Here is a 21331-nt window from a genome sequence, read left to right as displayed (position 1 = left end):
CCATCTTCAGCCTTCTGTGGCTCTGCTCCGTCTGTGTCTGTCAGACATAATGAAATCAGAGAGGCCCACGGAGACCTCTTTTCCCTGCTCACAAATTTTTAATAAAACCCTTTGAACAACAGAGCTGGGCATCTCTGAAGCCTGAAATTAAAGCGATAAGATGGAAGATTATTCATTTGTCAGCCTGCACCAAACTGCATCCCCAACACAAATTCCAGGGGAGTTTTTCTAAATCTGCCGACAATGTGAGGCTCTCCATCTGGAGGCTTTTCTTTCTTACTTTCCTAGGAAGAGACAGCACCAGGGAAGGGAAGAGAGACACTTCATTCTCTGCCACTAACAACATGTGAATCAAGCCCTGAATTGGGTTTGCACAAAGAGTAATTTTGGGAGAGGATCGCCTTTGAATAAGGAAGTGTCCTCAATTCAGAGTTGCTGAGACAAAATGTAATCAGTCATTCCGTCCCCGCCACTAATCTGCCTTCCTTCCAGGAGGAATGGCCACCTGGGTTTCCAGACATGCTGGGTTCCCACATTCATGCTGGCCTTGATGCACACTCTCTACCTGACACTGAAGGAGGATGTCCAGTGCGCCTGGCCTGTGGGGCTCACGGGCCAGAGGGCAAGGGCGACAGCAGACCAATACATAAGCCCTATAATGGAATGTAAGGTACTGCTGAGGGCCAGGTCATGGGCTATGGGGTATGGGAGAACGGGGATATCTGAGGGTGTTTGGGAAGGGCCTCTGAGCTCCAGGCTGTAAATTAAGTATCTTGTAGACTGGTCCCTTTTTCAAAGCAAAAATCTTAGCATTAATTCTGTAAGTAAAATTGTTCAATTTTCTTAAAAAGAAACTTTATTTAGCCCTAGATGAAATTTAAGAAAGAATTAATAGCTCTCTTTTCTTTTCCCCTCCCTTCTTTCCACTCTGTCCTTCTCCCTCCCCTCCCCTCCCTCTCCCCCTTGCTTTTCAGTCCTCTCCTACCTCTATCTTTCATCTTTCTCTTGACTATCTACATAGCAAAGAAAATTAAATGCAAAATATTTCTGTCCTATATAAATTCTTTCGGAATCATAAGCTCTCTTAATACCTCTGCCTTCCCATACCTTCTGGCTGGGCTGCCCCATAATGTAAATCTTACAGTGGTTTCTGGGGGGTTTTGGCCCAGACCTATAATGTATATATTAAAACGCATGGGCCTCAAGCTGAAAATGCCTGACAAAAACAGTGAACTATGGTCTAGGTTCTGTAGTGATGTCACATCATTCTCCACACTTAGGCAATGAACCTGAATTAGGGACCGATGGTGTCCCCTGACCCTGTGCCTTAGCACAGAGCTGTCGTCTTGAGAAACTGTATTCAGGACTGTATGGCTCTGAGTCCTGGCAAGAAATACAGTTCCACTCAAGTGGTTTAAGTGAAGAGAATATAATGAATGGGCTCCTGGGAGAGGTGAGAGTGGGGGAGGGAGCAAACCGTGGATGGCAAGCATCCAGAGATTGGCCAGAGCCAAAGCCATTATCACTTCCAGGGCTGAAGGGCCAGGCGAAGGGGAATTTGCTCCCAGAGCCCACTGAGAAGACAGTCCTGGAGGCAGTGCCCTGACAGGAATAAGGAATAAGGAATAAGGAATGCCTGTCAGCGATAAGGAATGGAGAGGGGATGAGCACAGAGGCCACCAAGCCTGCAGCCTCCTTTCACTCTCTGGTGTCCAACTCAACCAGGAGCCAGCTGTCGGGGACCAAGGACACTTTGTCCCTGGGGTGCAGAGCAGGACAGAGAAAGGCAGAGACAGGAGCCTGAGGAAGCAGGTGCGAAATCGGGAGCACAACGGCCCTTCCTACCACTTACCTGCTTCTTAGATGGTTGGCCTATATGCACGTTGGCAGCGGCTACTATGGCAATCGATTCTTCCATTCTTCCTTCAGTTGTCACAGCCAAATATTCAGCTATGTCACACTTGGTAAATGCGCTCCCTGATCAAAGTGTTAAGGTGACTTAATTCAATCCCATCTTTTACTTTAATCCATTTCCAGCGGTTGATCTGTGAAGACTTGATCTGGTCAAGCGTCTTGGCCATCGTCTCTTCCCTCCCTGAGTCCCTCTTTTGTACTGTAAGATAAAAGAGCATTTCAAAAGAATTTAAATACGTCCTTTCTAAATTAACTCATAAGAATTTCCCCTCTGATTCAATTGTAAGGGCCTGCCTATAATTTTCTTATTCCTTCCTAATACTTTCTTTCATAAAGAAATTTAGGACTTGAATGTCATCTTAAGGCCATTTTTCTGTCACAAGAGCCATAAAGCTGAGAGCAGGGCTGTCAGGGGCCTCCTGTCACAGTCCAATTCTTGCTGAAGCCTTCCCGTTGGCTCCATTTGTTGGCTCTGGCTACAATGATTTCATGGCTTACATTACAGGCCATACCAGTTCCTTTCTTAGAAGAAATAGTTTCCTTGGCCTTGGCTGAGAGGGTTTTTTCCCCCATGAAAAAAGACAACCCTTGAGAACTTGGCCCAAGGCATACATTCACACAAACCTACCCACTAAATCTGTGTTTAAAAAATATAATGGTTCAGCTAATGTTTATTGTGAAAAATGGTCGTTGCCTACAACTTCACCCATTTTGAAGAAGCAGATCTCCCCACTGCTTCCTGGAAAGAACTCTTTCCTTTGTTGTGTTCCATGTGTGAACAGAGAAAAACCACCTTTAAACTGACATTGATCCACAGGCTTTACCAACCCAAAGCCCTACAAAGAGCATGTCAGCTCATCTGAGAGCTGAATAGCATTACTAATTAGACCTGGGATTTATGCTTCTGTTTACTGGATAGTGCTTCCCAAGCACTTCCAGCTATCCCTTTTTGTAGCTTGAGAATAAGGAAGGCAATGTGGGAAAAACAAAAAACAAAAAACAAAACAACAACAACAACAAAACCCAACTCATCAAGATTATGTTTTATTGAGACCCTCAAGGCCTTCCTATAGCATGGAAATCATGTCAACTCTATTTGTAGCTCTGGGAAGTTTAGGCAGCCTAACTTGAAGAGAGCATCTCCACTCACAAAAATGTATCTTCAGTCCCTTTCCTACGAAAGATCATTGGCCTCCCTTCACCTACCATGTCATCAGAAGTCAGGTCAGACAGGGCCAGGTAGGAATCCAGCGTAGGTATTTTTACTTAAGTGCTGATGAGCTGTGGTGTCTGAAACTATAAAAAAGCCATTAACAGAGTAGCCAAATGCAGAGGGAAGAAAGTCCATAGAAAGCACAGCTGTTGAGATCATTCTATTCCTTATGTGCTGTCTTAGCAACAGTCTGTTCCCAGGCTTGTTGTCTGAAGCAGGAAATGTTCTCGTCTGCCCTGGTCTAGCTTTCCCTGTGCAAACCTAGAACACAGATCTGACACCAAGGTCAGGGTAACAGTTCTTCTCTATAACTTGGTGGGGGGTCCCTCTATCTAGGTTGGTGGCAGGAGCTATTTATACTCTTGAATATAATCAGAGAGGAAGATCCTGCTGATTTCTGACCCAGAGGGAAAAGAAAAGAGCATTCCTGCCTGGCGTGTTCTGGGATGTGCATCAACTTCAGAAATGACTCAGTTCCCAGGGATGCAGAATTTTCAAACTTCAAGAGACTGAAATTGTAGAGCTTCTTGAGTTGCTAAGTTGATGTGCAGACACCCAACAGGCATCTGGGTATCTGCACTGTCATCTCTTTGGTGATCAAAGCTGCAGTTATTAATTGTGAGCACACTATTAAGAAATGGTTGACGCTGAACCTGGAAATCAGATAGCATTCTTTCCCCTGCTAACACCCCTCCCATGCTTTTTCACTGAAATGCGGGTAAAATTCTCAACCTCTGCACAGCTTTATCTGAGCCCTTCCTATTGGCTAATCTCCTTTCTCTTCTTTCTCCCTGTTTTCCTGGGCTCACTCCACATGCTGGCTTTGTTTCTATCCCTCAGACATCCTAAACTGGTTCTCCTATCCGCACCTTTGCACTCCAGGTCTGTCTTAACTCAACACTTCTCCTTGCCATAGAAGGCTCTCTCCCCTCTGCAGACACTCATACTCACCGTATCACTCTGCTTATTTCCTTCAGAATAATGATGACAGTCAGTTTTTTTTTTTTCCTTCTTTTGGTCTGTTTCCTCCACTAAAAGATCCAACGGTAGGAGGAACCGTGCCTTGCTCACTGCAGTATTATCTCCATGAGCAGGAACAGAGAATGACAGGTAGCGCAACTCCAGATATAATCAGTGAACAAAGTAAGTGAAGCCTATTGGCTAATATTAATGTCCAATATAAATCCTTGTGAATGTGAGCATGTTAGGTTCATAGTCCACATTTTCTCAGGGCCTAAGACTACCCAGATGCAAAGCATCAAAGCAGGATCAACCCATGCTGGTGGGGGGGGGGTGCGGGGGCAGGGACGAGAGTTCAGGAGAAGCTTCAAGTTTATGAATTGGTGAAGTTAACCACAAGAATTCTAGAGAAGTGCCCACCTTCCTCTCTTTCTCTCTCTCTCTCTCTCTCTCTCTCTCTCTTTCTCTCTCTCTTTTTTTAAATTTGGGTTGCAAATGTGGGCAGTGATACAAGTTCTGACAAAGACTCTTTAATCTAAGCTTTATTGAAAATGAAGTAATGCTTTTTTTCTTTCTCTCAGTGTTCTTTTTCTGCCAAATGGATATCATTTTTTCTTTTGTAATAAAGGCTATAGATATTTCAACCGGTATGAGGTAAGATCTTATATATTAATTTTCACGCTTTTCTTCCTTCTCCATAATTCCTGACACTTTTCCTAGTAGCTAGAGGGTCCACACTGATACAAGGAAAATTCGGATTATTGTATCCACAACTGTAAAGGAAAGAAATAAGTGATGGTTTGCTTGCTTTTGCCTCTCAAACATCCTAAACTGGTTCTTGCATCAGGAACCACTTGCTAATGGGGTTCACTTTGGATCAAAAGCAAAGGTTCTGAGGGGAACTGAGCAGCCCACTTAAGAGTTTGTGCAAAAACAAAGCTTGACAAGAAAACCAGGGTGGGGGGTGCTGAGGGTGGTGGGAGACAGCAGAAGATCTTGCTCCCTTATCCCTTCTTGGAGCATAGAGAGATGTATGTGGGAATGTGACCTGAAAGGGCCAGACTGGGGTTCTAGGGGGAGAGGATAAAGTGAGAGGTGGCAAAGGACAGCCAGGGGCCAGAGAGCTGTGTGGAAGGTAAGCGGAATCTATAGGTGGCCATCTCTCTTTACGCATCACCGGGGCAAAAAGCCGGTGAGGTGGGTCTCACCTGTGTCAGGAGAGGTTTTGCCTGTGTCCAGAGGGGGACTAACCCCCACAGCTGCCTGGAGCTCGGCCCTCAGCAGAAGGACCCTGTCTGTGACCTGAGACTTGGCAGAGCTCCCTTCTAAAGATCCTGTTTGGAAAGCTACCCTTGGGCACAGAGGGTGACTCCTTGGCCCCCTCGGGGAGGCAGTGACAGGTGGAACATAGAGTGGATAGTGCTGGAGAGCCAGGAAATTCCTACCTTGTACACAGACAGATTCTACTAGGAGATGATGATATCTGGTGGGATATTGGTCCACGCCTTGTGTCACAAATAAGTCCAACCGTGGTCTCATTCCTAATTTAGAGAATAATGTGCTTCTTGGAGGACTCTGGTCTTGAGAAAGTAAAATATGCAAAATAGTTTTTGGAATGGAGGCATCAAATTGCTGTTTGGCCACCTGCTGTTGGCCACTGCTGATGTCATCGTTGCAGATCCAGCCCATATTGGAGAATGCCCGCACTCGACCCTTCAGGGGAGAAAACTTTCTACTGTTTAAAAGAGTCCTTACCCTCCCTAACCTCTTAGAGACTCCTAATCCTACCAAATTATGGAGGTCAGCAGAACACTGAGAAGCAGGGCAATCTTTAGCATGATGAAGACTTCTTGAAACTTCTTTGTTTTATTATACATTATCCCCTCTTGAAAAGGGACTCACCAGCCCTAACAGTCCTCTCAGTGGGAAGCTGCTAGAGTGGTTTTCCCATGTACCCCCCCACCCCCCCACCCCCCGCACCCCGCCAAGGGAAAAACACACCAACACTCTAACACTTTAGCAAGTTATTAGGAGCATTAATTGTCTAACCACTGGCTGCCTCTTCCTTGTTATTCCTGCAAGAACCACAGTCCTTTGGTTCTTGGTAAACACTGAAACACTGACGAGCTGGGTTCTTGGGGAGGTCGAGTCTGCAGCAGGCTGGGAAGAACATGGGGGTGGGCAGGGGAGTCACCAGGGACACATTCCCTGCATTCTCTGCTCACTTCTGGGTCCAGGATAAAAAGCCAGCCCGGACACCTGCTGGCTTCTCTGCCTTGGGCAAGCAGCTGCTGTGTCAAAGTAGACACAAAGTCTGAGGGGGCGTGGGGGGGCATACTGGTCAGTTCCCCTGCTGCCCTATTTGCTACTGCCTTTTCTACCCTCCTGAAAACAAGTTTTCTACCCCACCCTGCACCTCCTCCCCCCCCCCCCCCCATTTCATTTCCGTGACCCATGGAGTTCAGGCAGTTAACTTCACCCTGTTCCCTTGGATCTGAAGGCTAATTGTCCACAGACACTGCTCTTTGGAAGCGGGACTGGATGCTGGTTTCCAGATCACGTGGACTTAGCTTGTGACTTGTGACTCTTACTTAGTACCCGGAGAATCTGCAGTGACCCATGGTCCGTCCATCTTCCATTCTACCTTCCACAAAAGGGTTAACCAGTAGGGGAGCTTGCAGAGCCCAGAGTTGGTCTCTCTCCAGGGCTCCCAGGCTGATAGGCTGCAGGGCTTACCATATTAGGAGTGTGTGAAGTGAAGATTCAGCTCCTGGTGTACACAGCAGGAGCTCTCCTGTCAGTCTGAAATGCAGGCGCTATATTTAGCAACAGGCACTTGGGAATAGCGGCTTCACGTGGGAGTGGGTTGCTGGAATACAGATGTGCAGCAAATCTCCACTCCAGTCCCGGCAGAGGCTGGACACTGACGTCTAGGAGAGAGCTGGCCTCTTCCCACCTCCACCTCATCCAGAACATCTTTTCCAAGTCTGGGAAGAATGATTCAGTCTCTTTCATCTCTGCTGCTTTTTGCACATGGAGGGAAGAAATCCTGATCCAAAGAGCCATCACTCAAAATGTTGTGAACACGGACCGTTCTCCCTCCAGCCCTCTCTTCCTCTCTGGTGTCACATTAACTAACCACTAATAAGACGAGTGGAATCATTTTATTGCCTTATGACTTCTCGACTTCGGAAACAAATAAAAGGACGTACCTCTCTTTGGGTTTTGCAGAAGACGTATCTTCGGTTACATTACAGAAGCCCTTGGGTCTCAACATATGGCTTCTTTTATAAAATATAACTGTATACATAGTACATAATCATTACATAGGAATTGATTTCTTGTAAGTCCCTACAAATTTACGCAATAGAGTAACATTCTAGGAGAGTAAATATTAATGAAAAACAGTCTTGTAGATGAAGTTAACTCATTTGGTGATAAGGAAGTCAGTGTCTTGTTTAAATACCGGATGGTAGCTCTGTTTTAAGGGCGATTTGTTTATCCAGGAATAACCAGTTCCAGGTGCATCTTTTGCTCTTTTTCTCTCTCTCTTCTCAACGTCTTTCTCTCTCTGAGAGATTTGCCATTTCAATTGATCGAGACTACAGATTAAACAGGTTGGCCAAGGTCGTTTCTAACTGTGAGCTTTCGGAAACATTTAGAAGTGGGATTCTCCTTATTTCCACATACTGACATCTGCTGCAAATCCACTAATTTCTTCAGATTATTGGGTAGTTAGCCAGAGAGTTTTAATCAAAATATTGTCTAGGCCTGAAGTTTCTCCTTGGGAAATTCATTTGAATAAAAATCAAAGCCACAACGTCTTTAACCACCATCCCCCACAGTCAGGATGCTTCTGAGCTCCAGGTAGGATGAAATGATCAGGCCACTTCAGTGACCTTGGTGGAAACTAATGAACTGTAGTATCATCGAGTATGTGCGATCTGGTTAGAACTGCCAGCAATCTGGCAAATCAGAGACCTTTTGGATGCTGCAGGAGGGTATCTGGGGATCCTTACAGCGAAAGAATTTAACTAGGTCAGCACCTCTTTCGTGTGCAGTCAAAAGACTGATCGTTATTATTCAACACAAGCGTGCACAGAGGATATAAAATGTACATTATGACCAGCTATGGAAAAAAGAAAAGGTTAACCGGGGCCCTTCAATGCAGACCCAGAGGCTGCTGGAAAAGTTGAGGTGGGGCAGATACTGGGGACAGAGGCAGGGTCAAGGGAGGAGGCAAAAGGCTGAGGCTTGCGTACTGAAAGCTAGAGACCAAAGCCCAGGGAGAAACTAGAGGGGAGGTCGCCATCGCGGATGGGCACACAGGTGGAATGCAGTCACAGGAAACCTCAGGAAGGCAGTGTTTAGAGATTTGCTACCCAGTGCCAGGCACCTGCCCCTAGAAGACCAGATGCCTTGGAGTCAGGTAGTAGTTTGGAAGGAGTGGCGGGAGAGGCAGAGGGGGATGCAAGACGGACACGCATTCAATGAGAAATTAAAATACTTAGGATTTCAAGACAAGCGCTCAGGCACAGACAAATCAGCAAGAATCTAGCTTCCAGATAATTACGGTTCATAATAATCATTATGGTAACTATTGCTTATTGCCCATTATGTGCCTAGCACTGGAAACATGGAGCAAAGCACATTGCATGCACAGTCTCGTCTATTTTTATAGCAACCCTATGACGTTGAGTCTCTTGTTATCATCACTGCATAGACGAGGAAACTGAGGCCCAAAGAGATCCTTGGTTAGTAAGTGGTAGAGCTCACATTCGAATCCAGCTCTCTGCCCAGAGCTCCCAACTTGATAACTTCATCATACTGACTCCCCAAATGCTACAGATCTTGAAATAAATTTAGGGCTTGATCTGAGGGGGAAAAAGTGGAAGCTCTGTTTCTAGAATGTTACTCTTCTCTCTGCAAGTTGGGTCTGATGCTATTTTTAAACAGATGCTTATTATATACAAGGCACTGGCTAGGAGCTGGGCCTGTGGAGATCAATGTGACACGATCTCTCAAGAATACTGGATTGCGGGGCGCCTGGGTGGCTCAGTTGGTTAAGCAACTGACTTCAGCTCAGGTCATGATCCCGGAGTCCTGGGATTGAGTCCCGTGTATGGGGAGTCTGCTTCTCCCTTTGACCTTTTCCCCTTTCATGTTCTCTCTCACTCTCTTTCAAATAAAGAAAATCTTAAAAAAAAAAAAAAAGAATACTGAATTGCAGTAGACAAACACATAAATCAAGCACAATGTGGTAAGTGCTTAAAGAGCCCGAAATTAAGTGCTGATGGGAAAGCTAAGGGACGAGAAAGCCTGAGGAGGTGCTACTGAGGAGCCTCGAAGGAGTAAGAACAGCTTTGCAAGGGGACAAGGCAATGCAGTATGTTCGAGGTGGAAAGGGGAAATTACTTGGAGCTAGGAGTCATCAGGGATCTACAAGTAGCCTGGTACACGTGGGCGGAGTAGTGGGAAATGAATCTAGGAAAGTAGGTGGAAAGCCATATTATTAAAGGCCTAACATGCTAGAGTAAGGAGGTTAGGGTCCATTGAGTTCTGAAATAGAGCCCCTAAAATCTCCTGGTACTAGGGTCGGGACTGATCTCAGGGATGATTCCGTAGGCCAGTGCTAGAAATGATAGCTTGGAGGTAAAGGAGAGATCCTGAGATAAGCAACCAAGGTATCCTGATAAGGCCCAGAAAAACAACATCCAATAATTTGTCCTGCAAGGCCATAACTGTGGTTTGGAATAAACAGATAAGCCACCCACCTTTGAAATATAACACCCTTAGCCCATTAGTCTGAGTTTCTAATGAAAACTTGTTTCAGTACTCACAAAGATTTCCAATTTCCTTTTAACCTTCATGAAGTTGATTAAATTAAGCACTATTGACATCTAGGCTCTTAAAATAGAAACTCATTTAAAAGGATCAGTAGTCAGAATAACACATCTAGCGTCACCCTCTCCTTTCCCTTTCTGGCACGGTCCCGTGGTTCTAGAGATAGGATATTTTTCATGGATGAAGCTCTGTCAGTTTGTAGGTTTCCCAGGTGAACCACACTCTCTATCCTCTGAGTAGCTGCTTGCTGAAGAAAATCCCAGAACCAGACTGATTCCTTTCACTTTGATTTTAAGTTGGTTGCTTTAATTTTAAACTCTGGATTAAAACCTCAAATGGGCACTTGGCAGTGGCTGGTAATCCTACTGTGCTTCCATAGAAAGTACACTCACCTAATCTTCCATATACTTCCTTCTCCTGGCTCCTCCAACTTCCTATGTGTGCCCTCTTCCCAACTAGTGACCTCATCTTATCATTTGGAAAATGGAGACCCTCAGAGGGGAAAACCTGCTCTTCCTCCAAATCTATCCCACCAGTGCCTACCAGGGGTCAGTTCCCACACCTGTTCAGGACTTTTCCCCTCGCATGATCCCCTTTCTCTTCTGCACCAAGTTTTTCTTCTCTCCTTGGTCAGTCCATTAGTGTGGAATTACATGCTAGGATCGCCCACCTTTAAAGAAAGATCCTACATTTCCCCGTCATCCCACCATCCCTCCACACGTTGCATCACTTCTGAGCCATGTTTCACAGTAAGACTTCTGGAACAAATTGTTTAAGTCTGGGCTCTGTACTCCTCATCTGTTCAAGTCAGCCCGACGTATGACTCCACTGAAACTGCTCTTAGGTCTGTCTTGCACCTGCACTGGTAGAGCTGAAAGGGTTTGGAGAAGAACACGCATTCCTGCTGTCTGGCTTCACTTCAGATTGGTGATCACTGACTACTACTGGGTTCTTAAGGCTGCCCTACCTTTCGCTAGTTTATCTACACTCCTAATCTCCTAATCCTACACTCCTAATACTCCTAATCTGAGTATTTTGTACTCCCTCTGCTCTCCTTGGACCACCAATACCTTCCCATTTGTTTACTGGCAAATGGCTTCCTCCTGCTTCCCAGTTTTACAGAAAACTGAAACAGCCCAAAGAGCCCTTCCACAGCAAACAGCTGAGTACCCCCATCACGTGCACCTGCGTCCAGTCTTCTGCTATGTTAACTCAGGTCCTGAATGTCGATCCCCTCCTCCCGAATGTTGACCCCCTCCTCTCGAAGGTCGAGCCCTCCTTTTGTACACCAGATCCCTCTTCTCCCACCTGCCCACTCGCTGTTCCAACAATTCTGCCCTCTCCTCTCACGTCGTCAATGCTTCCCTCTCTACTAGATTTGTCTCGGCAGCCTACACGTATGTGTCACTTCTGTGAAAAGCAACAGCAGCAACAAAAACTTCTCTCAGCACCCCGTCTCCTCCAGCTTCTACACTATTTCTCTTCCCCTCTGTACAGCCCATTTCTTCCAAAGAGTGGGCTACGCTTGCTATCTCCTGTTCCTCTCTTCCCACTCACTTGAGTCCTCTCCAGTCTGGCTCTTACCTCACCAAGGTATCTCTTGATCTACTCCAAGAAAACTCTTCTTAATGAGATCAACCAGTGGCCTCTACCTCGCAAACTCCAAAGGTCAAAGCCCTTGTTTGACCTACCAACATTTGCTCACACTTCTCCAGTGAACACTGGCTTCACCTCCATACTGGGACTTCCTATGTGTCTACTTTCCCATTTACCTCTCTGGCAGCCCCTGTCAGATTCCTTTTTGGGTTCTTCTTCATTGCCTTAATGTTGGAGAGGCTTAGGGACCAACGTGTAAGCCTTGTCTCTCTCCTTTCTAGGCTCTCCCTCTCGCTGGTCTCATCTAGTCTCATGGTTTTAAATCTTGTATCTGTGCTCTGATTTCCTAGCTTCCCCCTGTCCTCTTTCCCGAACTCCAGATTCACGTTTGTGTCCAAACGCCTGTTCATTTTCTCCACGGGGAGAGTTAATAAGCACTTCAGACTGAACAAGCCCCACACTGAAGTATTCTTTTTCTCCCCCCCAAAACCTGTTTCTTCTGCAATCTTCCTGACCTCAATAAATGACAACCTTGTTCTTGAAGTTTCTCAGGCCAAAAAATCATGAAGTCCCCCATGACTTCCTGTATCTCTTGCATCCCGAATCCAATTCATCAGCAAAACCTGTTGGCTCTGTCTTCCAGATATCTCCAGAGCCGAAGCACCTCCACTGTGGATCATCTGACCGAGCATCATCATTTATTGCCCAGATGATTGCAGCAGCTTGCAGAATAGTCTGTTGTGAACACAGCAACCAGAGAGATCCATTTAAAACCTAAGACAGATCATAGAAATATCCTCTGCTCAATCTCTCTCCATCTCACACCGCAATAAAAGACCCAGTTCCTGTTCCATCCATGAGACCTACCTGTTGGGACCCCATTCCATTTCTGCTTCCCCCACTTAGACCACTCCGGCCTTCTTGCTATTCTCTCATGGGCCAGGCATATTTTTACCTCAGGGCCATTTCAATTATCCTCCCCTCTGCCTGTAGAGCTTTCCCCCAGATATCTGGAGGGCTCCTCCCTCACTGAAGGGCCCTACTGAGATGTCACCTTTCTGTTTAGGTTGTCACCGACCATTCTGTCTAAATTCCCCCCTGTCCCCACAAAACGTCCTTTCTCCATGCCCAGTTTTTACCTTTCATCTCAGCACTGTCCACTCTCTTCCATACTGTATATTATTTTGTCTTGGGATCTGCCTCTCCCATTGGAAGGGAAGCTCCCAAAGGCAGGCATTGTTCAAATTTCATTTCATTCCCCACAGTAGCTTCAGTGTCTAGTTTTCTCAACTGTTAACAGACTGAGGAAGATAAGGACAGAGAAGGTCTAAAACCTTGTTTTGCTGCCTAGGCGCAGACTGAAAAGGCAGAGCTGAATTTAATCAGAGTTCAGTTTAACTCAGCAACCGCTTTTTTCTCCCAGCTTCCCACTTCATTATCTGTAAGGCTTTGGAAAAATGAACAACTTCGGGTCTCAGTTTTTCTGACTAAGAGTAGGGAGTCATAAGTATCTACCCCCATTATTGTAGCTAAAGGTTAATACATATCTAGTACTTAGAACAATACCTAGAACAAGAGACAATGCTCAATAAATGCTATCAGTCATTACTCTCATTGTACTCCTTATTGTTATGGAAATACTCTCCCCTCTGCTTCCATAATATCACAGGTTTCTGGCTTCCCCTTATGTTTTCTATGGAAATCTAGAGAGAGGGAGAGAGAGAGAGAGAGAGAGAGAGAGAGAGAGAGAGTGTGTGTTTCTTAAAATGGAAAAACACATCTTCACTCAACTATGAAAAAAGCCCCAGCATGAGCACTGGAATAACTATAACTTTAATGCAGAGGAATGAGTCCACACTTAGAAGGAAACCCACTAATTTTATATAAACAGGTCTCACCAGCAAGGAATCCAGACTTCCAACATGTGATCTTGTTTCCTAGTTCCTCATGCACTGCATATGCAGGTTGATGATTTGTATGCAGGTAGAGTGTGCTAGTCACACTGTAGGTTGTCAAAATGCACTTACATTTGATTTTTTAATGGCATCAAAGTAGCGGCTTAACCCAGAATCCCAGGACTTACTCAACAGGAAAAACAGAGAAGGGCCTTTGGTAATTCTTTGGCTCAGGCATGAATCAATGATGCCTGGGAAAAGGGAGTCTTTTTTTTCTTCTCCTTTTTTTCTAAAATACTAATCAACTGTCCTTCACTAAAATTATATTGATTTTAATGGAAAAGAAATAGAAATTGATCCTGATCCCAACTTTGCTGTGCATTGAGACTTTTGACAACCATGAAAATAAAATTTTTAAAAAAATCAATTTACATGTAAGTAAAAAGAATGATGAAAAATGAACATTGATGAGACTGAAAAATAAAATCCTACCAACCAAGTTTCATTTGAGGACATTTCTTTGTAGTCTTTGGTTGAGCAGAGTTTTAAAGCTCCTCTGCTCAGAGGTAAAAGAAGTCTGCAGCTTCCTGTCTATATTATACAAAAGGATGTCCTAGATCCTCTGATCTTCCCCAGGACACGACCCCACCCAAGTCTCCAGGGAAAGGCCTTTTGTCTTAGATTCCAGGCCTTCTCTCTTGCAGTTTCCCTCTGACTTCACCTTAAGACAACTCCATTCTCTCCCTCAGGGCCTTCTGTGAGCTCTTCCTTCCTTCCTTCCACTCCCTTCCCTGATCCCCTTCCCAGTCAGACCTGCCCTTGAATAAACATATGCATCCTGAAATATTATTGATTGATGTTGTTTCTAGATACTTGGTATTTTATCAGAGGATCAGTACCCTCTGTGGTTAAAATCAATGAAAGAAAATTTGACTTGTGAAACTTTATCCGTCAGCCCTCTCAGAGGCCAAGTCCTTCTGATAGGAGTCTTCCAAAATGTATGTATGACATGTAGGAAGTACAGCAGCTTTGGAGCAAGCAAGCTGGGGTCGATCTTCCATTCTGTGAGCTAAGTGGCCCCAAGTAGATTACCGAACTTCACTGAAACTCAGCTTCTTCATCTATAAGACGGAAATTGAAATGTCTATTTCGGGGGTTGCTGAGAGGATTAGGTCAGATACATGGAGCCCTTCTAGCACAGATCCTGACACACAGTTGGTATTCAGAAGATGAATGCCTTTCTCGCACACTTTTCCTTATGCCATTAGATATGGAGCTGTGGCATTTCTCAGGACCCCTGCCAAGACTTCCATAATTACCTAGAGCTCACTAAGGAGAAGCTGAATTGAAATTAGACTGATTTCAGTAGTAGGCAAGCATCTGAGTGAACTTTTGGGGCAGTAGTTGCCGAGGGACTTATTTTGAGAGGCAAAGGTGACCCAATCAACAACTACCAGCAACTGAGAATAAAATATAGAGTAGGAAAAGGTCTCATTGGGTGCCTACAATGCAGTAATAAGTAACTAGATAGGAAGAAAGTTCAGGGACCTCATCAACAATATTCATTGCAAATCTTCTGTGTGCTAGGCACGGGGCAAAAAAAAAAAGAATCAAATATACTTATCATGAAGGCAAGTTACAGAAATATACAGCTATAACCTGGGAGAAACTGTGGAAGGTATAGAAAACTATTCTAGTATTGGATAGCCCAGATAACTAACTGATATCATAATCGGGGCTTTCGGGTATCTGTTGCTGTGTAACAAACTACCCGAAACTTGGTGATATAAAATGACAATCCTCTTACTTTGCTCATTGATTCTATGGATCGGAAATTCAGATAAGGCACAGCAGGGATGGTTGATCTCTACCTCATGTCTGGGGCCTCAGCTGGGATGCTGGAGTGACTCAGACAGCTGGGGTCAGAATTATATGGAAGGTTTTTTATTAACATGTTTGATACCAGTGTTGGACTCAGCTGGTCCTGCACATCTTTATGCGGCCTCTCCATGGGACATGAGCTTCTCACTGTGTTGTTTTCAAGAAGGAACAAACTGAGAGTCAACATTCCAGAAGAACCAGGTAGAGCTGAATAGCGTTTTATGACCTCCACAGAAGGATAATACAGAGTAACCCATTAAGAAAAAGACAAACTATTTAGGGGGCTGGTCTTCCATACATGACTGATGGAAGTGTTGGAATAAGGGTCTAGGGAGTATGGCTAGGAGAGATCAAGAGTGACTTTGTATGCCTTACTAAAGAGTTTGTACTTTGTTTTGTAGATAATAGTCATTGGAGAATTCTGAATTTGAGAATATTTCATTAATATTAGGTGGCAGTATGAAAGAAGGTTATTTGAAGGAGGTGGAAATAGATGAAGAAAATGCATTTGTTATCATTGCAATAGTTAAAGAAAGAAAGGAGTAAAACTATCAGGCATTGGCACTGAGAACTGATAAGAAGGGACAGCTTCAAGAATTAGTGGGAGGTAGAATAAATAGAGCATAGTGAATTAAAATGTGGTGCCAAGAAGTGGAAGGACCTAGAACAGTCACCCAGGTTTCTGTTTCTTCTATTAGAAGAAAATGAGAATACCAGAAATAGATTAGTTTTGGGGGGAAAAATTGAATTTAATTTGGGCTGCTCTTAGCTGATGTACTTAATGGGCCCCTCAGTAGAAAATGTCCAACAGACAGCTGGACTTATGAATCAGGAGCTCAAGAAAGACACAGCCTAGGCAAAGTAGAATTAAGAGTCAGCTCAGTTGATGGCAGTCGATACCATGAGAATCAACTAAACTGTCTAGGAAAAATAGGGAAGAAGAGAGAATAAATGACTCCTCCAAGATGTCTAACATTTCCATAATGGACAAAATAGAGATGGTTTCAGAAAACATTGAGAAGTGCTTAGAACAGTGGGGCAAGAATGGGAAGAAATCCATGCCATAGAAATCAAAAGAACAGGTAAAGTCAAGAAAGAGTACACAGTCAGCAGTGTTAATGCATCAGAGAGAGCAAGTACAACAAGGACTAATAAGCATCCTTTGCAGCTAACAGGACCACATTCATAGCTGAAGGGATTAATCCCTAGGGAAGGAAGTGGATAAAGTCATGGCAGGCACCCTAACTTGGGAAAGACTGTGCTAGGTAAAAGTCACCAGAACAGACACTCTGGAACAGGGACCAGGAAATCACAATGACATCAGTTAGTGGCAAAGATGAGGAGGGTCTCAAGCCAGGTGAGAGCACATTTGTCAAATATATTCTCAAGGTTGGCATTGAGTGAAGAACAAAGGAGAACAGATGTTAAGCTTCAGAGTTGCTTAAACAGCTTCTGTCCTGGAAACTACAACAAAGCCAAACCTACAGATGAGAGTCAAATGACAAACTTCATGGGAGCCATCTTTTCCACTTAAATTATTTCTTTGTATCTTGGACTAGTCATTGCTGTTTGGATTGAAAGTACTATAAACTCAACTCAAACTAGCTAAAGCGGAAAGGGAAAAATATTAGAAGAACATTGGTATTACTCTCATAAAGAAAAGCCTGAACAACCAAATCCCAGGCAGCACTGGTATGCAGAAGAGACGGAGCATCAGGAAAACGGAAACTAAGGAGTCAGGCATGCTGGCATTCTTTTTCAACTGCTCCTCTGCATTGACTTCATTCTCTCCACGTAGACCACTCCCTCACCAATAGCACTTAAGTTTTATATCTTGTAGTTGTCACCATTCAAGAGGGCCAGTTCTAAAAATATCTTAGGGACAGACTCTGATTGGGTCTGGTGCTCACTTGTGGATGAATCGAGAGTGACTAAGAATCACATTTCTGGAATGGACAAAGTGGGGAGGAGCTGGGTTGACAAACCAATTGATACCTAGTCTGCCTCTTCAACTTCAAAGATGATTTATTCTTCTTGGAAGGCCTGGGCTTCCCTCTGCCCTAGAGGCTTATTAATAGGGTGACCAGATGTCCTAGTTAGTCTGGAGAGTCCTTCTTACACCTGTTGTCTCGATGAAATTATTAATAGCACCCTTTTCATTTTCAAAATGTCCTAATTTGGAAAATAGATTATATGATCACCCTATATATTGGTGTTGTGGCTCTGAACTTGGCAAAGTACTGGAGGAAATAGGCTTTACAGGGTGGTTAAAATTACAGATCGTAACATCCTTTCAGACTGGCTATTCCTTATAGGGTACCTCAGTACCCAGCACATAACTGGCATTCAATAAATGTTGAATCAAAGATCAAATGCTATAAAAAGATTTTTTTCCCCGAAGTATATATAAAGTCACATTTAACACATTTTCTCATTTGTGGGTAATACTATGTATAATAGAGCATATTTGACTAATAATATGATAGACTGTCAGGACTAAAGGAAAACTTTTTTTTAAAGATTTATTTATTTGAGAGAGAAAGATCACAAGTAGGCAGAGAGAGAGAGAGAGAGAGGAGGAAGCAGGCTCCCCGCCAAGCAGAGAGCCCGATGTGGGACTCAATCCCAGAACCCTGGGATCATGACCTGAGCCGAAGGCAGAGGCTCAACCCACTGAGCCACCCAAGCGCCCTGAAGGAAAACTTTTTAAAGAGTTTTTAGTCCAATCCTCCTCCAATATGATGATCAACTCTGAATACAGCGTATGTGTCTTATTTCATGGAAGTTGGATGCCCAGGGACTGGCAAGTAGTAGGCATTCAATAAACATTTGATTCTCTGTTTCGAAAGCTTGCTTCTTCAACCATACTTTCATCATAACTACGTCTGACAGTGTTTGAGCACCGTCGATACTGGAAGACTCCTTGTATTTGATGAAAAAGCATTCCAGACTCTGAGTAGCTTCTGCATTGGAAGTTCTTTCTTTGCAGGGAACTGAAATCTGACTGCCTGTAGTTTTTGTCTGTGCCCCTGATTCTCTGCTCTTGAGGCCAATTCTTCTTCCACAACATGACCCTTAGTCTTCCTTCTCCAGGTTAAACCACCACAGTTCTCTTTGTGTATCTGATAGGCTTCCAGATTCTTTACCATCTGACCGCTCTTTTCCAGAAATATTCAGTTTACCGAAAGGCCCACAGGGCAGAGTTCAAGGATGCATTTTGACTATGATTTAGGGGGGACAAAAACCCAGCAGGTAATAATCTCACTTCCCTCCTTCCAGAAAATTATGTTTCTATTAATACCAGGCTAAGATTGTTCAGACATTTTTGGCCATGTCACACTACAGATTCACATGCAGTTTCTCATTAATTATTTTTAATTAGGTGCAGCCTTCCCATCTGAAATCTGAATGAAAAAAAGTTTTTTTAATACTTCTCTGCTGAGTCAAGTCTCTTCTACTGTTTTTAATGTCATTGGTTTATTGAATTGTGTTCCAGCTTTGTATTTATCCCTGTTAAAGGTCACGGTGTTAGAAGCAACACACCTACGAAAGTTTTCAGATATATGTGGACAACTTTGATACCCAGGATGATCTTTGGCTCTTCCGTCTTGCTCTGGTCCTCATGTAATGGATGGACCACACATGAAAGTGGCAGTCACTAGAATCGAGCCTGGGCCCCTTAAAGAGCAGTGTCACCAATTTACTAGCCTGGCAGGCAACCAAGAAGTTATGAGAATGCACATCGCCCCCCAAAAGAAAGAATTTGGAAGAAACAGAAGTGCCTTGAGTGGAAGAGCTATTCTGCTCGGGTCTTTCCAGGTTACGAGCAGGTTTAGACAGAGAGGAGAAATAGCTGTTCAGGATGTTTGAGGTTGTTTGTTTTTCTTACTCATCTTTATTTTTAGTTTTTTCCAGTTTTATTGAGAAATCATTGACATACATCATTGCACACATTTCAGGCATACAGCATGATGGTCTGATTTACCCGTATTTTGAAATGATTGCCACAGTAGGTCCGGCTAACATCCATTTTTTCATATAGACACAACGAAAGGAAAAGAAAGGAAAAAAAAGGGGAAAAGGAAAAAAAATCCTTTAGATTCCATATGTGAGATCATAGTTTATTTATATCATAGTGTATTTAAATTTGTCTTTCTTTATCTGATTTATTTCATTTAGCATATCTTCAAGGTCCATCCATGTTGTCATAAATGGTAGGATTTCCTTCTTTTTTAATGGCTGAATTATATTCCACTGTGTAGATATATACTTCATAATTTGATGGATGCTTAGGTTGGTTCCATGTCTTGCCTATTATAAATAATGCTGCTATGAATATGGGGGTGAGGATATCTCTTTACATTAGTATTTTTGTTTCCTTAGGATATATTCTCAGAAGTGGAATTGCTAGAACATATGGTAATTCTATTTTTGATTTTTTGAGGAATCTCCATATTGTTTTCCATAGCGGCTGCAGCAATTTACATTCCCACTAACAGTGCATCAGGGTTCCCTTTTCTCCATATCGCTACCAACATTTATTACCTATTTTTTAAAATCATGTCCATTTTAATACGCATGAGAGGTTGTACCTTTGTGGTTTTAATTTGCGTTTTCCTAATGACTCATGATACTGAGTATCTTTTTATGTATGTGTTGGTCTTTTGTATACCTTCTTTAGAGTCATGTCTATTCAGGTCCTTTACCCATTTTTTAACTGCCCATCTTCTTTCTCTATCACAGATTCCCAGTAATTGAGCCCCACAGATTCCCCTGCAATCCCCATGGTATATTATCAGGGTAGGGGTTTCTACAAGATGATCCACAATACACAAGGAGGCTGGTTGTCCTCCTAGGTTCTCCTTTTTCGTTGGAGGAACAGAAGGCCCAGGGGAGACCTCTCCATATGGTGCTGAGCTGGCCTGCGCAATTTAATCAACATAGAGCTGTTTCTCCTACCTTTCTAATATAGCTTGTCTTGCGCTCTGTGGTGTGGGAGGTGCTTCAGCCTCACTCCTTTTTCTAGGATTTTCTCTGTTGGTGGTGCCTTGTTTTCAATAGCTGTTAGCAGTTCTTCTTGGGGCAGGGGTGGAAAAAACCTCATGTCACCATCTTGCTGACACCACTCTCCTGTCCAGGATGTTCTACTGGGAATTTCTCCCTTGGATGGGACTTTAGACTAGATTATCTCTAAAGGTATTTCCAGCTCATAAATTCCATGGACAGTACACATTTACTATTAATAGCCAGCACTGGACTTTTTTTCATGCCATGGCTGAAGGGCATTACATTTTCATTCACTAAAGACAGAAAAATTTTAAAAAATGGACTAGTTATAATAAAATTATCCATACCATAGTATATGAGGGATGTATTTCTGGAAAATTTAGACCACTTTATGTGGTTTACTCACTCATTTAACGTGAGGATTGAATTTTATCTGAATAAGAAAATGAAGGCTGAGTAAAGTTTGTGGCTGAATACACATTAACAATTGCTATCGTTTGTATGTACACAGTGAGTTTACAGGAGTTCATTTTTTATGAAGTGCACAAACTATCATGCTTCTCATGGCATTTATTCATCTATGTCAATGCTCAACTATCATCTATCAATCCATGGATGTAATATAAATTACATCTACAGTGTAAATTATGACAATGTTACATATTTAATTGGATAATGTAACCTTCTCAAATAACTGATAATTACACAGCTAGCTTAGATAATCACAGCCCCAAACCTAGATCAGCATCCTGTAGTCTAAGATACTATTTTGGGGCTAGAATAAAAAAGGAAATTTGAGTATCAAAGCCCCACTAAGGAAAGTGACAGATTCTAGTCTGTTTATTATTATGTGCTCTAATAAGAGCTTAGAACTTTTCCAGATGAAATTACATTTGATTAACTATAACTTTAAAGTTCCCCTAGTAGGTTATTAGGGTGGTCCAGCTGTCTTTGAGACACAATAATGGATTCTATGTTATCACTTAGAGAAAGGCATTCAAGAAATTTCAGACAGGTGATA

Source organism: Meles meles, chromosome 7, assembly GCF_922984935.1.
Source record: "Meles meles chromosome 7, mMelMel3.1 paternal haplotype, whole genome shotgun sequence".
In the NCBI taxonomy this organism is placed as follows: domain Eukaryota; kingdom Metazoa; phylum Chordata; class Mammalia; order Carnivora; family Mustelidae; genus Meles; species Meles meles.
The sequence above is the reverse complement of the archived record's forward strand: the minus strand, read 5'-3'. Positions refer to the sequence as shown.